At 44.6% G+C, this 11,866-nt stretch overlaps 1 pseudogene; it reads right to left on the bottom strand.

The window, feature by feature from the left end:
- Positions 1-296: 296 nt before the first annotated feature.
- On the bottom strand, positions 297-1,450 carry LOC149185624 (70 kDa peptidyl-prolyl isomerase pseudogene; annotated as a pseudogene).
- Between the last annotated feature and the right edge of the window lie 10,416 nt (positions 1,451-11,866).

The raw sequence follows: 11,866 nt of genomic DNA, 5'->3' as shown, positions 1-11,866 counted from the left end.
TATTTTAATGGGTCCCCGGTGTCACCAATAACGGCGGCCTTGTGGCAATCAGATCCTTACCATCATTTGGCCTCTTCACTCATTCCATGTGATCCTCAAGCATTCTTTGTGAAAGCTCATTCTTTGTGACATATGCGTGCCAAGTATAAACCTATTCGCTTAGCTACTGAAAAGTAGGTTTCGAAAGCACCACTAATTTCACCGGAGGCATTTGAATCACAGTCCTTGATACCTTTTGTTATCAGAAAATCGAGCACATGAATAATGTTTTTTTTTTATTTACTTGCTATTGTACTCTAGAGTTTCTCTATAAGAGCCCTGTACTCGAGCTTCACATCCCTATTGTTGGGGTCAATCTCGAGTGCTTTCTTTATGTCCAGCTCTGCGAGCTCCAAATCTGCTGTCTGAATATATGCTTGTGCTCTTCTATATAAAGCCTTAACGTTTTGCGATTCAATCTCCAAAACCTTTGTACATAATTTTTCTGCTTGTATATAGTCTTTCAATTTGAGTTTACAAGCTGCATTGTTGAGATTACAAGTGACCTTCAAGGGCTTCGACTGCTTCTTCTCCAGCCATAAACTCGAATGGTTCTTCATCAGATCCCTTTTCCTCAAATATGGTGCCATCCTCTAACTTCCCCGTGTATTTCACTTTGACCACTGCCCCATCATTAGGTCGTTCATAACCTTCTCCTTGCTTCAGGATTTTCTTCAGCACTTTCTTATCATCAGTAATTTCATCGACAACCTTCCAAGACACAAGCTCAAGATCCACAAACAATGTTGCATTTGGTGGCGCGGTTACATCATTTCCAATTGCTTCACGTCCTTGATGTCCAAAACCATACTGAGGCTTCACTGTCAACAATACTTTTTCTCCCTTCTTCATTGTTTTGACAGCTATGGCAAAAGCTGGACAGAAATATCCATCCTTCACATAAAACTCCACACCCTCCTCTGATTTTGATACAGCAGTTCCGTCCTCCAGTCTAGCCTCATATTTAACCAAAACTTCATCAGCTTCTTTTGGGTGCTCCCATTTCTTATACTTGAAGTATTCAAGGACCCTGAGTCAACATATGAAGCCTGAATACAAACATCTGTAACAATATCATCTGCTAGTTCAGTGCCAACGGCAAAACTCAAGTTTGCTTCAAGTTGTCCTGGAGAGAGAAAGCATGTGTGCTTGAGATCATAATCATTGTAATACAATGGTGGACCTTCCAAAATGCAGAGAAACTTGGGCATGTCTCAGCAATAGCATGAAGTGATGACGGCACCAAATGGTGGAAAGAAGACCACTCCTGCTCAAGTCTAGGAGCAATTGAAGCAAAATCATGTGTCTGAGTTGTGAAGATCTCATTGCCAGCCACTTGAATGAGTCGTTGCAATCGATGCTTGTCCTTCAAAATCCGTTGCCAAAACAGAATTGTACAAAAATTTGCCATAAGTGTCTTTGTATGATATGAAGAACCAACAGATCCATTAGCATCATTGTAATAGCTGTCCACATATTTATTGAACAAAGATTGCTGCCCAAATGGTTGTATGATAGGCATTGGTTGTGCATCCATCAATGAACCAATTATTGCACCCTCTCTAAGAAACCCACACTGACCAGACTTAATGACAAGCATTGATGCCTCCAAAGAAAGGGGAAGACTCCCAAGCAAATTGCCATATAATGTTGGTTCATACTTTTCCCCTATGATGAGATGGTGCCTTCAGAGCATCTAAAGAAACCAACAAATCTGGTGCATCTTGAAAAACAGAACGCTGCACTAAGGAACTCGGCAGTGCAATCACTTCAACCCTTTCATTCTTACCAAGGTCCTTAAAGTAGTCCCTGTATCTTGTTATATCTGCACCTTTGGGGATTAGGTTGTTTTGCGGCTGCAACACTTCAGACTTTTCCCTTGTCTCTGCTTGGCAACAGTGGTGGATGCAAAGCATAAAAGTCACCATCCCACTCAAAACACTCCTTCACCTGTAATATTTCCCTTCAGATTTAGAACTGATGACAAGCATACATGCAGGAGCTTGAGAACATGCCACCTGTAAAATGCATCCACCCCAGAACTATTTTGCATGACAGTTGCTATGGATTCGAACAAATCCCCAATTTCGTAGCACGCTACGAAATCACTAAAACAGGTTGCGCTGCGAAACTGCTAAAGGATTTATGCGCTGCGAAAACACTTTGTCCTTAAGCTAGTCTGAGCAATTTTTGGCAACAGAATTTTCAGTGATAACAGAAACAAACTTGGTGCTAGAAGTCGTAAGTGTATCTTCCTGGGGTATTCAAACACATCTAAAGCATACTGCCTTTATGATGAAGTAAATAAAAAGTTTGTTTTATCTAGAGATGTCATTTTTCTTGAATCATCCAAATCTGACAGTGTTGTTGAGCGGCAACTTGATCGCTTGGATAGATTCACAAAACCGAAATCATTCCAAGAGTTTGATAATCAGATTCCACATCTTGAAGGGGGGATTCCTATACTAGATCAACATGTGGAATCTCCTTCTGAAGAACAATCTCCCCTGCATGACACTCCAACAACGGATGATGCTTTAAGTGATGTAATTGATAGAATTGGGAGACTTAATCTTGATTCAGTCCCAACTCAATCAACAGAACAGCCTGGACCATCTCAGAAAGGTCCCCCAAAGTGGCTGACAAAGACACTTGAAAGTGTTCATCCTGATGAAATTGGAAAAACAGGAACCAGAAATTCAAACCGACAAGATGGAGGTGATGTAGATAACTCTAATTCACCTGTTGATATGGATGTTACTTACGATTGTGAATTGAACTTGTCTACAGATTTTGAACCAACTTCCTTCAAAGAAGCTGCTTCTCATGATAAATGGAAAGAAGCGATGCAGAAGGAGTATGATGCCCTCATAAAGAATGGCACTTGGAAGCTGGTTGATCCTCCATTTGGAACCAAACCAATTGGCTGCAAGTGGGTCTACAAGAACAAGTACAAAGCTGATGGCTCACTTGACAAGCACAAAGCTAGGCTTGTGGCAAAAGGTTTTGCACAGAAGGAAGGGGTCGATTATGAGGAAACTTTTGCTCCCACAGCAAAATGGGCCACCATCCGGACACTCTTTGCACTAGCTGCTCAGAACGGTTGGAAAGTCCATCAAATGGATGTAAAAACTGCATTCTTGAATGGAGATCTAAAAGAGAATGTTTTTATGTCCTAGCCTGAAGGATTTGCTGTGAAAGGACATGAACACAAAGTATGCAAACTTGTGAAGTCCTTGTATGGCCTCAAACAAGCACCACGAGCCTGGTATGAAAAACTAACTGAGCATCTTCTGAAACTCAACTTCAAACATTTTGATCTTGATGATACAACTTTATTTGTCAAGAAAGTTGGCAAAATTGTTGTATATCTTGTGGTATATGTAGATGATCTTTTAATGACAGGGAATAATGAAAGCTATATTGCATCCATAAAGAAAGAATTAGGAAAATTTTTTGAAATGACTGATTTGGGCTATGTTCATTACTATCTTGGCATTGAAGTAACCCAACATCCAAAGTCCATATTTCTTTCTCAAAAGAAATACATTGGAGATTTGTTAAACAGATTTGGCATGACAGAGTGCAATCCCCTTTCTACTCCAATGGAACAAAACTTGAAGCTCACATCTATTGAAGGAAAGGAATTTGAGGATGCAACAAAGTATAGATAGCTTGTAGGAAGTCTCATCTACCTCACTACTACCAGACCAGACATTTCATTTGCTGTTGGAATCCTCTCCAGGTTTATGCAAAAGCCTTGTGAGGGACATTGGTCTGCTGCAAAAAGAATTCTAAGGTACTTGAAGGGAACTCAAGACCTTGGAATCAAGTATACACAGGTGGACGAATTCAACTTGATTGGATACTCTGATTCAGACTTCGACGAAGACAAAGAAACTGGGGTATCTACTTCAGGATATGCTATGAGTCTTGGATCAGGAGCTGTCTCCTGGAGATCACGCAAACAATCAGTACCAGCAGATTCCACAATAGAAGCAGAATATGTGGCAGCAGCTGAAGCAACAAAAGAAATTGTGTGGCTCAGGAAAATTCTTAAAGATTTGCAAGTAAAACAAATACAATCTACTCCACTCATGATTGATAACACATCTGCAATAAAGTTGGCCAAGAATCCAAAGTTCCATGATCGTACTAAGCACATCAATACTAAATATCATCTGATCCGACATCATGTTGAGGCCAAAACAATCCATCTCCGTCATTGTTCCACAAATGAGCAAATTGCAGACATCTTCACCAAAGCGCTTGGAAGAGAAAAGCTTGAAAGATTCAGAACGATGCTTGGACTCACCAACATCCCTTCAGATTAAGGGGGGGAATGTTGACACCTAATCCGAAACGGATGGGTGAACTGGACAGTCATCTAGAAGATGAACTGATCCGTTTTTATTTTTGTATATAAACATGAGTTACCTAATGAATAAGATCAATCAGTTTTGGCTCTCGTTCAATGTGGAGTTACCTTGGCCTGACATTTGCGTTAGTTTGAGTAGGGTTTAGTCTCGTTAGATTCCCTAGGATTTTGTGAAGTTCCATCCTGGTGGAATTACCAATTTCGTCTTCCGAGATACCGGTTGTGAGTGCAACTCTTTCTGTTGTTCCGAGTATACAACCGATTAGTTCTCTTGCTCCAGGCGACGAGACTTACGAGTTTCATTGGAACCCTGTTTGGGAACCTTCTGAGGACGGTATCCCTTTTTGGGAATACACTTCTCCTCGTGTTCCAGCCCCACCAGTTTCTTCCGACATGGAGGACGTATCCCCTACTTCGACTGACGAATCCGTTGCGACGAGCGGTGAAATTCCCACCGCAACGGAACCTACACTTGTTAGTAGCACTCCTACTACTGGGAACCTACCTCCAGGCTATAAAGCATTAAGAGATGTTATGCCCTCTGGAACTCCTTTCACGGGTTCTATTTGGTCACAACTCGCTTTTCCCACCACGGAGCCTTTCACTCCACAAAGTCGCAGTACGTCTGTCACCTCAACCACAACCGCTCCAACGGTATGTGTGGCTTCTTCGACTCCTATTTTTAGTCGTCCTTCGGCTTCTTTATTCGGAGTCTTCGATCCTACATCAAACGTCCCACCAGAGGGGCCATACGATCGATATTTGCCGTCTCAACCGATTGTTGAGATTTCAGTTCCGTTGTCAATTGATTGGGGCTCCACCTCTTTTCATGGTGGCCAAGTATCGTCTGCGCAATCCCCAAGACCACCTCATCAAGACCAACAAGGGCAATCCTTCCAGGGAAACCCTTTTGCCGCTGGTGGTCCGTTTTTCCCCTCTTTTGTTCAACCTTCTGGTAACCCAGGTCAATCTTCTGTTCAACAAGCCCAACCTGGTATCCAGCAAGGTTATCCTACTGGACAAATTGGTCAATCATATGTTAACCCAAACCAATCCAATGTCCAGTATGGTCCAATATCTGGACAAGCTGCTCAACCACATGGTCAGCCTACCGTCCAGTATAGTCAACCTTCTGGGCAAGTCGGTCAACCTCAAATCCAATCAGGCCAACCAACTGCCCAGCCCACTCAGCCATCTGGTCCTTTAGGACAACCTTCACCTGTGCAACAACAACTCCACTCCCTGTAGGTACAACCTTCTGGGCAAGAAGGCCAACCTCAATATCAACAAGGTCATCCTTCTGGCCAGATAGCCCAACCTTCAGGACATCCTTCTGGCACTGCTCAATCCGGTTTTTTGACCCAGGCTGGACCCCATCCGGTCTTCAAATGCAAGTTGGAGTTCAATCCCAACCAGTCTATCAAACTCCACCTATTTCTCAAACTCAGTTTGGAGTCCAGCCGCCGTATGGTTACCAGCAACCTCAAGGGCAACCTTTGTTTGCCCCATATCAAAATTACCAACAATCGCAGGCGAATCCTTATCAAAATTATCCGCAACCATATGGTGCTCCTGCAGGACCGTTTGGTAATCCATGGAACGCTGGGGGGCAGAACCCAAATCCCTACGGACAAAACCCTATGGAGCCAAATCCGTCCGGACCAAGCCCTTGGGGGCAACTGCCAGTAGGTTGGAACCCTGGTGTTTCATCCCACCAGCAGCCCCAGATGTCCTTCAATCCTCAATTACCTTTCTTAGCGACTTTAGAATTATCGGATGTGTCCAAATTGACCAATGATCCTATTCTCCATAATCCATATTGGCCTCCGGTTCCAACAAAAATTCCCGGTGACTGTCCAAAATTCGATGGTAAAGCTAATGAAGATCCACAAGCTCATGTCATGACTTATCACCTCTGGTGTTCATCCAATTCATGGCTTGATGATTCAATTCGACTTCGCCTTTTTCAAAGGACTCTCACTGGCTCTGTAGCTAAGTGGTATATTGAGCTCAATCACGGATCCTTTCAGGATTTCAACTCGTTGTCTATGGCATTTCTTACTCATTTTCAGTTGCCCATTCGATATGAAATGGGTACACACCTCCTGAAATCCTTAAGACAGACAACGGCTACGCATATCTCTGATCATATCCATGAATGGAGACGGCGTAGACATATGATCAAATTTTGGATTCCCGACCAACTTCTTACCGATTGGTTTACGACTTCGTTCGTTCCTCCAATTGCTCGGGACATTGCCTTGGGGACGTGCGTCACTGAAGAGCAAGCTATTGCGCGCGCTCAGTACCTCGACTTGGTTTATTCACAGTCAGGAACATTGTATGATTATTTGCTTGACGCCCCGAGACCAGGGACATCCAAAGCCCCGCCAACGCCAACTGTTGACGGTATTATTGGTTCTGTTAATTCGTCCTCAAAGAAAAATCCCGCGAACCCTGGGAAGCAAAAATCAAGTGCTTCGAGTGAACCTACTTCTCAGGTAACACCCACTTCGAATATTACTTCCGAGGTCAATGCCGTCCAGTCCACCACGGCAGACAAAGCCTCGAAAGGAAAGAAGAAAGGGAAAGTGAAGAATAAGCCAGATCAACCTAAATAGGACTCCCCTAAACCTCCGCCTGAGGACGGTGCCAAGCGCAAACCCAAGTATCCTTGTCTCATCTGTGATGAGGATCACTATACCAAAGACTGCCCTAGGCGGTCCGAAGTTAGTCGGTTGTTGAAAGGCGCCCTCGGGACTCCTGCAGTGCTCAAAGAACCCTTTCCCTCACAACAAACTCAAAAAACTCAAATGGTGGCTGACCCCTCTCAGCCTCCCTCTTCCTTCGGTTCTCAAGCGTTTATGGCTGGAACGATACCTGTCAATATCAGTACTCGAACGAAAGATTATCTGCCATCTGCCGGGAAAGAGCCTGAGATCCCCTCTGGTGCTCCTCCATTCAGTTCAGGTCCGCTCCACATCGAGAAACCTAGTACTGAGACACCTCTTCGACCCCCTCCAAAAGGAGTACTCCGGAAATCTTCTTACAACCCAAATGCCCGTGCTGCACAGCACTACAATATCGTTGAGGACTTAGCTCAGACTCCATCGGCTATGTCCACTTTAGAAGTTCTCCAGAGCTGCCCTTCTCAGAGGAAGTCCTTGCTATCCGCTATCGGTGGCATAGACCTGGCCGACTCGGATTTAATTAATTTTGACTTAGAACGCCATACGCAGAGACTGCCTCCCCAAATCGCATTCCTTATACAGGTTATTATTGATTCCAAAACGATTCATCGTACAGTCATTGATGAAGGTGCTTCTACTTGCATCATGTCTGTGGCCTGTTGGAAAGCTATTGGATCTCCAACGCTGAGCCAGTCTCCCACAACCTTGGAAGCTTTTGATGGAAGAGCATCTCGTCCTTATGGTATACTCCAACGTTTGCCCATCTCTTTGGAAGGGAAGATGGTCGAAATGGAAGTTGAAGTTGTTGATGCTACTCTTACCTACAACCTCCTTCTCGGACGTAGCTGGATATACGCGATGAAAGCTGTAGCTTCATCTTTGTTTCGTATCATCCGTTTCCCTCATCAAGGGAAGATCATTACCGTAGACCAGCTATCATTCTTCGCTTCCTCTTCGGAAGGCAACATCCCTTTTGTGGAGCATACCTCAAATTTATCTGAGAGTCTGGGAGCCGGACTTTTCAAAGATCCCGCCCTTATGGGTGTTTTTCCGCTCCCCCCTCCTAACGTCGCTTCTGTCAATATGATTACTACTTGTTCTGATCCGTGGATCATCCCTCCCACAGACCAAGTAGATTCGTGGGGCGACCAGATGCCGTTGAGTCCTGTCGAGCTCAACTATGTCGAAATCATTGCTGCATCGGCTCCCTCTTCTGAATTTGCTCCTTCGAGCAAGGTTCTCCACTCATTAGCTCCATCCTCAGGGCTTCTAGATGAGACTTCTTCGGACCCTTTAAAAGAAACATTCCCTTCTGACGAAGCGATTATTGAGACTATGTCTCTCGAGGAACCTCCTTGGCATGATTTTCACCATTGTTCCTCGTTTCTACCTGCCCAGAAGGATATGCTTACTTGTTTTGAGAGGTTTGCTCCTTGTCTCCCATCTCAAATCCTTCAAACACCTATCCAAGTTTATCAAGTGTCCTCTGAAGGAAATATGGTGAACATTACGCAAACCCAACCCATCGACATCTCTGTCAAGCCAGGGATTGTCAAGCATCTTCACATTGGAGTCACTTGTACTCCGGAGGAGATTCAAATTTATTCCAACCTTTTTCGCGAATTTCGTGACGTCTTTGCATGGTCCTATGAAGAAATGCCTGGCATTGATCCCAGCATAGTGGTGCATGAGGTAATCACGTACCCAGGTGCTAAGCCTGTTCGTCAACGTTTACGCCTCGTACACCCCCAAAAGGCTACAGCTATTAAGGCCGAAGTAGAGAAGCTTCTTAAAGCTGGTTTTATTTATCCTATCCTGCTCACAGATTGGGTTTCCAATATCGTACCTGTGACTAAAAAACAAGGTACAATCCGTGTTTGTGTCGATTATCGTGATATAAATCGAGCCTGTCCTAAAGATAATTTTCCCACACCATTCATTGATCAAATTATTGACGAGTGTGCCGGAAGTGAAATGTACTCTTTTATGGACGGTTTTTCTGGCTATAACCAGATCAATATCGCTCCCGCTGATCAACACAAAACCGCCTTTATCTGTCCATGGGGCACTTTTGCCTATAAGAAGCTCCCTTTCGGTCTCAAAAATGCCGGTGCTACCTTCCAACGTGCAATGTCCTATGCTTTTCATGACATTCGACACATTGTACAGCCATACCTGGATGATCTTCCAGCTCATTCAGCCAAACGTCAGGACCACCCTACTCACCTTCGCGAGATCTTTCTTCGCTGTCGATACTACCGAATCAGACTTAATCCTCACAAATGTGTCTTCTGCGTTGAATCCAGCCGACTTCTCGGGTTTGTCGTCTCCCGAGAGGGCATCCGTTTGGATCCCCTTAAAGTCGAAGCTATAGTGAATCTTCCTCCCCCTGCTTCTTTACATCAATTGCAAAGCTTGCAGGGTAAAGCAAATTTTCTACGACGTTTCATTCCAAACTATGCTGAGGTGGCCAAAGGTTCACACGATTACTAAAGCGAGATGTCCCTTTTCATTGGGATACCATGGCTCAGGAATCTTTTGAGCGTCTCAAGGGTCTCCGAACTATCATCGTGACTATACTCTGTATTTGGCCGCCGCCGACACCACTATCGACATGGTTCTCATTCAAGCTGACGATGATGGCACTGAACATGTTATATATTATCTCAGCCGCAATCTTTTAGATACAGAAACTCGATATGCCTATGTCGAGAAGTTGGCTTTGGCCGTCGTTTGTGCTGTCCAACGTTTCCGTCATTATATTCTGCTGCTCACCACTATCGTGATTTCTGATTGCAACCCCATGAAGTATATTTTGTCACGCCAGTTGCTGGGGGGCAAGTACTCAAAGTGGATTGTCATCCTCCAAGAGTTCGACTTGGAATTTACCACTGCCAAGTCCAAGAAATCCCTTGTCTTTGTTGAGTTACTTTGCTCTTTGCCATCTTCTTCCCCGCCCTCTCACACAGAGGATCAAATTCTGGATGAAACTTTGTTTCTCATTAGCACCCTCGACCCCTGGTACGGGGATATCATTATATATCTGCAAACGTCCTCCTTTCGCCCTGGCGTGTCCAAAGACGCTCGGCGAAGGATTCGTCATCAGTCTCAACCATACCGTATCATTGGTGACACACTCTATCGCCTCGGCGCCGACTCTGTTCTCCGCCGATGTTTAACTCTCGAGGAAGCTGAGCGGGTCTTGAATGACTGCCACTCTGGTGCCTGTGGTGGTCACATGTCCGGATATGCCACTGCCCAAAAAATCCTCCGTGCTGGCTACTTTTGGCCCTCTATCTTTAAGGATTGCATTCTTGCCATCCGCTCTTGTCATGAGTGCCAGATATACCAGCGGAAGATGCGAGCGCCTCCTGCTCCATTGCACCCTGTTGTCACCGTCGGCCCTTTTTCCAAATGGGGCATTGATTATATGACCTGTAACCCTCGCTCGGCCGGGGGGCATGGGTTTATTATCGTTGCCGTCGATTACTTTACTAAATGGGCCGAGGCGATGCCTACATTAACTGAAGACGGTCACACAACGGTGCAATTTTTATTCAACCATGTTATCTCGTGATTCAGCGTCCCTCAAGCCATCGTCATTGATCACGGGAAGCATTTCCGTAATCATATGATGTCGGAATTAACAACCTAGCTAGGCTTGCAGCACGATAGTTCAACTCCATACTACCCTCAGTCCAATGGCCAAGTTGAAGCTGTCAATAAAATTTTGGTTACCATGCTTCAGCGGACTGTTGGCATGCATAAGTCTAACTGGCATTTGATGTTGTTCCCTGCCTTGTGGGCCTACCGAACCTCCGTGAAGGACGCCACTGGTTTCACTCCATTTCAACTAGTTTATGGACTAGAGGCTACCCTTCCAATCGAATGTGAAATCCCTTCATTAAAATTGGTTGTTGAGCTACTTCCCAACACTACTCCGTTAGAAGAATGCCTTCTTTACCTGGAACGGCTAGATGAGACCCGTCGCCTGGCCTCTTTGGCCATCGAAACACAAAAGAAGTGAGTCAAGACTCACTTCGATCAGACTGTACATCCACGTTCTTTTGTTGAGGGAGATTTAGTCCTGCTCTACGATCAGGCAAAGGATAAATTAGGAGCAGGAAAGCTCGAGTCTATGTGGCTAGGCCCTTACATTGTCAAGAAAGTTTTGCAAAAAGGGGCCTACGAGCTAATTGATTATGAAGGGAACCCTCTTGGGAAGCCCCGAAACGGGCTGTATTTGAAAAAGTACTATGCATGATGCTTGTACATTTTATTTTGTACATACATGTACTCTAGCAAGTGTGTTGTATGTATGTGTGTCAGTTTTAAAGGCGTAACTTCCACTTATTGTGTCTTTCGCTTCTTGTGCAGATGTCTGATGCACCTTATGTTGGTTTCGCTGATGGTGCCTGCCGCAGTACTCGCAACTTGTCCTCTGTGGCGTGGGTGATCTATGATCCTCATGGCGAGCTGATAGATTTTCAAGGAGTGTGTTTGGGTCGTACCACTAACAATGTCGCCGAATATTGTGCTGTAATCGAGCTACTTGCTGAAGCAATTAATCTCGGCATTCGTGCATTGGTAGTGAACCTGGACTCTCAACTTGTCATCCACCAACTCAACGGGAAATATTCCGTCAGAGACCGTCGCATTCTAAGGTTGTATTTACGTGTGAGATTGTTAGAAAGGAACTTTGATTTTATCACATATCAACATATTCCACGACAATTAAACACATTATCTGATGCATTGG

This window comes from Pinus tabuliformis, chromosome 3_1 (genome assembly GCF_031772625.1).
Source record: "Pinus tabuliformis cultivar Carrire ecotype Pingquan chromosome 3_1, CPIR1, whole genome shotgun sequence".
In the NCBI taxonomy this organism is placed as follows: domain Eukaryota; kingdom Viridiplantae; phylum Streptophyta; class Pinopsida; order Pinales; family Pinaceae; genus Pinus; species Pinus tabuliformis.
Note: the sequence above shows the minus strand (reverse complement) of the source record. Positions and strands in the feature narration are given on the sequence as shown.